The following is a 6,000-nucleotide window of genomic DNA, read 5'->3' on the forward strand; positions in this document are numbered from 1 at the left end:
TTGCCGTCGTGCCTGTGAGCCCTGATAGAGACCAGAAGCATGCAATAAAGAGCAATGCTTCTGTCGTGAAGGTGAGTAACAGATTTTAAACTAATAACAAATTCCTATCTTTGTTTGACAGATCCCTTAGTACCTTTCAGACCATGATAAAAATTGAAATATAGAGGAGTAAAAATAAGGACGTGTTGAGGTTTATATTCTATAAGATGCCAAATCTGGAAAAAATGCTAGAATATATGCGAGATATGCACTAAATGCAACAAGCAGAGACCTTTTAGCAGTTAAAAACAAGAACTAGGTCCTTCTACTCCATCAAACATAAGATAGAAAAGTATTTTTTATATATTTTTGTTAGGTTCAGCAATAATGCATAATATTGAATTGCCACCTCCCCTTAGAGGCATATGAGTGCATTCTCTGACATTTGATTTGGTGACAACCTCAAAACCCTATGTGCTTCTCGTTCTTTTTGTTTACTCTCTAACTAGTTGCTTTATCATCTTGATTTTTGTAGGAAAGAAGAAAAAATCAACACAAAACCCATAGATATAAGAGCACTACCCCTCTTCCTATGTATATGAAAGTGATCAAAGGCTCGTAGTGCTTATGTGACACACACACACAGAATGACTATACAAAGGACATACAGCAGTGTAGCTAACAGCTGCTCCCTCCTAAAAGTCTTTCAGCATTCTGCAGAGTCCAGGGACCCAAAAACCTTACTAAACAGTCTCCTCTATATCAAATTAATTAGGAAATTTGTTTTAGAGGCATGTTTCCAGTTTTGCCTTCATGTTAGCATTTCCAAACTTTCCCTGGAACCAGCTCTAGTGTTTTAAAGCAAATGCCATGTGGGAGGAGAGCAATAGTGCTGAGCAAGAACAGGAGCAGCACGGGATGGCTGTCTGCCAGGTTCTGCATCGTCATCCCGAAATCCAGTTCTGCAGGAGCTGTGACTCACTTCCATGGATGTAAAAGTAGAAAGTTTATACAAACCCCAGGAGAGCTGTGGAGTTCTGTTGCCAATGCCCTGCTGGCTGCTAGCTCTAGAGTTTCTTGCCTGGTTCTCTCCATCTCACCCCTGGATTTTCAAAGTCCTCCATTGTTCATTAATTGTCTGCCTTATCTCTATAGCCATGCTAGTTTTGTCACTCAGGAGCTGCAGGCAAAACAGGCGCGCTGACCTCAGGAGGAGAAAAGGGAGGGTCGGTGGATCAGATCGTGCCAAGTTCATACCTGCACAGTGTCTGACCTGCCAAATGGAGTCAGGGTGTCTCCCTTTGGGGGCCTAGCCAGTCCCCACAGCCCCAAGGAGAGGCTGTTATCTCTAAGATGGGGTTGGGAGCAGCAGGAGAGGAGTCTTCAAGCAGAAGAGAAAACAAGGTGAGATACTGTCCTGTCTCCAGGGTTAATGGCCTTCACTGGCAAGCGTTAAATCAAGTCCAGACAGGAATCCCACATAATATTCAAGTGTTAAAAGAGATTGAGAGAAGAGAAAGCAAGAGATAATTAATATTAAGTGGTTGTCTCTGGTCCTTGTATAAGAAAGAGTTAAGAAGATCAGGGCCACAGACATCAGTATGATCAAACACTCATCTGCATCAACAGACCCCATACCTCTGATCTGGTTAGACCACAGTAGAGCAAAAGACCTGAGCAAAAGTCTACCCCTGAATTCAGTTCTGATCTTCCAGGATAAACTCAGTGCAGAAGGCAGTGGATCCCCACCCTCTCTGACTTCAGAAAAAGAAAGGTTTTGGCACTTGCCCATTACTTTTTAAGATAATAGCATTTTTGATAGCCATTAAAAATAAATACATGAAAGGTTGCACGGACTATGAGTTAGGATATAACTTTGATCACTGTTCAGAGCTTTGCTGTGTCATGGAAGTGAATGAGGGAACTGCTCTTGGCCTTTTCTCTGTAAATTAATAATGGAGGACACAGATTTTTTTTTCTTCATTTGCAGAAGTGATTTAAATTAATATACTGGAAAAAAAAATCCAATTTAATGATGGCTTTACTGAACTACTGGGTTGTATGGTTTGTTTTCTGCTTTTATTGGATTTTCTTTCAGGTTACAAGGCATGGTAAGTAAGCTGCTTTACTTCTTACATTCCACTAATTCATCTTTTCCTTCTGTTTGCTTCTTCCATAAAGTCGTAATCCAATATCCACACAACAATCATTTGCAGCATCTCAGCTAATTACATCACAGTGCTTTGAGATTTTTGGTGAGGATTAAATGACACGGTGACAGCTTTCTGCTTCCATATTTCTGCTGCCTATTTTTACATCTTCACCAGTAAATTAGAGAGAATGCACAAAAAGGTCAACACATAGTCCAGAAGGAAAGTGAACAGTGTTCTGTGCTTTCATAGTTTTTGAATGGTCCATAGGACTGATTTTTAGTCTGAAATTTCCCTCAAGAAATGGCAGTCAGTTTCATATAAGCTAAACGGAGGCCTTAAAGATTTATGCCATACCGTGGCTGTTCATTAGCCTGTGTGAAATAACCTGGTTCACCTGCAGTGTTATTTCTTACTGCAGGTTATCTACCTGGGAAAGGTATCAAGGGAACAAGGCTTCTGCACTACGAAATCAATCTGTCTAAACTATTCAGGAAAATCATAAAAGGTTCACAGTTAGGTTTGGATGTGCTATGCAGTATGAGTAGCAGAAAGAATGACAAATTAACAGGAAATAGCATTTTGATCTACGTCTTTATACTTCTGGTTGCACATCTTAAGAAGCCAAAAAAAAAAAAAGGGGGGGGGTGGGTGGGTTGGTTTGAGGAAACCCACTTGGGATTAGGTGCCTATAAGATCACCATAGGCACGTCTCCCCTATGGCCCCCTATCCTATAACTCACTTCAACAATCAGGAGGTGATGCTCAAGTGCCTGTTGAGCACTGAACATTTCTGCCTAAAGAGAGGCTAGTTTCAAGCCAGCAAGTACATTTCCAGGGAAAAAACATGTTTATTAATGTATCCACTGTGCTGTGGCCTCTTCTGAAGCTTGTTGCTGAGCTTTTCAAGATCTGTAAACATCCAGATGTCTCCCATCTTGACCCAGAGAGCTTCCTGAGAAGCTTTCCTAGCTCGCACTTTTGTGGTTCGTATCTCTGACATGAAACATCTTTCACAATGGAAAAGAAAATCCCTTCATGTGACCATCAGGTCAACACTCTGTGGATCATTAGGCAGCCCAGCATAGGAGCACTGTTTTGAGGAACACAGTGGAGAGCACAGTAATGGACACTTCTGATCTGGCATATCCTAAATACTGAATACTTGGATAATTTATGCTTATGCATACAGTCCTTGGTGAGAGAACAAAACAAGATCTGATAATGTTTCTCTTAAGCAAGCCTCAACAAAAGCTTGTTTGACATGCAACAAAGTTGCTGTTTATTCTTCTTTTTTTGGAGGCTTCATATGAATTTTTGTAGTCTTGGGTTATTGCCCTGGGAAATGGAATATAATTTGAGTGACTGAACGCACTGTCTTTATTTTGACTGTGAGAAGGGTTGGGTCTAAAAAACAAAGAAGCTTCCATGCAAGCAGCCCAGACAAGGGTAGCCTTTTCCATCCAAGCAAATTGTGCAGCAGGAACGAGATCTACAAACAACAATTAAAAACCCTGATGATGACTGCAAGCTGTACATTCTTATTGTGCTGATGGTTTGTGTGCTCCTTTAGTCTTTTCACGTTTTCTCAGACAGCAAGAAATGCTGGTCTGTAGCAGAAAGGTCACACAAGTGAAGATGAGAAAGATACTGGAGAGCTTCAGAGGGGGTGAACCGTCAGAGCAACCTATATGGAAGAGCAAAAGGTCTGTGAAAGATAACTGAGGCCACTGCACATGAATTCCTCCACTGGAGGGGTGTGACAGAGACAGAGAGAGAGCTCTGTATGTGTTGCAGTCACTTTGAGAGAGTTTCCCAGTTTTCATCCCCCAGCTGCATATCAAGACTGGAAGACGCAGGACCCCAGTAGACCAAGCATCTCCAGCAATCTCATGGCTGCAGATACTTCTTGGACTGATGGCTGATATGAACAAATATTTAGGAGATTAAAAAACCTCTCTGGTATGGCAGGAAGTATTTCTGTATTAACTTTGGTCAACACTAACAAACTTCAAGTTAATAAGTGCATTATCCCTGCTTTTTGCTTTAGTACTAGTCCAATTAGAGGATCTCATGGTGAAAAAACTACCATATAAGCAATGTGTTGATTCATGAGAATTAATGGGTGGTTAAAATAAAAATAAAAATAATAATAAAAAGAAAGGTAAAATGAACTGTAAGCAATATTCTGGGTAACAGAGATAAGGAAACCATGTCTATTCTATTTTATCTATTATATTTTTTTTTATCTTGGTAATGTCTCTTTGAAAACGATGACAACATTTGTAGCTGCCTGAGGATTCTGTGGGAAAACATCTACTTTTTAGCAGTGTTATCTTCTCCATCTGTTCCTATGATTTCTGTGTACTGCTGTTGTGACAACAGATCAGTTACAGCTATTCTAGTTTCCAATTGAACTTAGATTAATGGGTCATTTTAAGGCCTCCTCTGAATCAACTGCATGCTCTACATAAGTTATATGTGAGTCAAGGTATTTTGTTATCTAGAGAAGCAAAGAAAATGTTTTCTTGACCAATATATTGCTATATATTTTGCCCTACTTGTTCTTTTTCCAGTGGAAAATGGAGAAGAATGTAGTGCAGAATATCATGTAACTTTCTCTGTTTAGCTGTGTGATGTTAATATTTTATTTCGGTTATTTACAGTGTATAAACTTGGAGTTCAGTGAGGTAAATGGGGAAGTTGGAATTCACAAACATCACTGCTAGTCCCATGAACAGTTGAAGTCAACAGGTCTGAAACTCTCCTCAGTGTGTATGAAACCGACTGTGCAAACACTAAATAGTCACTTAAAATGACATTTGCAACTTAGAGGTAAGAATACTTACAGAAATTATTCCATTTGAGCAAATTCGCCTTTCCCAGAAAGACCCTTCTGAGTCACTTGAAACTTCATATCTGACAAGGGAGAGGGAAAACCAGCTAAGAGCAGCCTGAAGCAACCAAGATCGCTTGGTCAAGTGCAAGATCTGGGTTGTGACAACAAAAGGGGCTGTTACGTGGCAACTGATGAGAAGCAGGAGCGTGTTTAAGCAGCACTAAAGTAAACAGGTAAGAGTGCTGGGCTGGATGGAGATGTGTGTCTGTTCCACACTGTAGAGTGTGATCTGAGATATCTAAACAAATTTCCAGCGCATGCTCTTATGGCCATCCCCCTCTCCCACACCCGGGTTGAATTCAGGCATGTAAGCAACCTTACTGCAGCCACTCTGACACAGCCACCAGTGGAAAGAAATCCAGCCAACTATTTAAATGACTATTGATCCCAGGGACTCAGCAGTAGTCTCTGCAGTGACATTTACTGGGCCTCACTATGTGGCTGTGACCCACGTTGTCTTTGTAGGAGCATGACCTCTGTTCAATCCTGATGTGTTGAAGCAACTTCTTGATAACTTGCATCTCATCTGCTTCACAACTAACGCCATAATCTATCTAGGAGAGGAGAGAAGAGGTTACTCCAGAAAGATTTGCCCTTACTCAGAGACACATAATGTTGGCAAGTACAGCATTTTCCTTTGTCACTTGTTCCAGTAAGTCTCACAGCTGAAAATATCTGTCACTGTTTCTGATTTGATGATTCAAATTCACTTGGATTTAACCTTCAGATACTGACTCTTTTTTTTTTTTTCCTCACACAGGAAATTGCACACAGAATCTGACCCTCTCTTCAGCCTGTTTTTTGAAGAATTAGAAGCTTCTTCCTGTCTCTGAGCACAAAAGCAGTTTTTCCAGCTTTCAGTTCATCTTGGCGACTCTTTGCTGCAGGCTCTGTACCCTTGCAAGTCCCTTTGAAAATCAGGACACCAGAATTACTTGCTGGTATCTATGTTGACAACGGAGCTAAATTTAA

General features: G+C 40.6%; 1 long non-coding RNA gene across 1 annotated transcript; it reads left to right on the top strand.

Annotated features, from left to right (window-relative positions):
- Positions 1 to 2,793: 2,793 nt before the first annotated feature.
- Positions 2,794 to 5,778, top strand: LOC128092185 (uncharacterized). Its single transcript, XR_008211671.1, has 3 exons — positions 2,794 to 4,091; positions 4,796 to 5,201; positions 5,494 to 5,778. It is a non-coding gene; the product is annotated as an uncharacterized LOC128092185 (long non-coding RNA).
- Positions 5,779 to 6,000: the final 222 nt, after the last annotated feature.

This window comes from Tympanuchus pallidicinctus, unplaced genomic scaffold (assembly GCF_026119805.1).
Source record: "Tympanuchus pallidicinctus isolate F22 unplaced genomic scaffold, pur_lepc_1.0 scaffold6, whole genome shotgun sequence".
Lineage (NCBI taxonomy): Eukaryota > Metazoa > Chordata > Aves > Galliformes > Phasianidae > Tympanuchus > Tympanuchus pallidicinctus.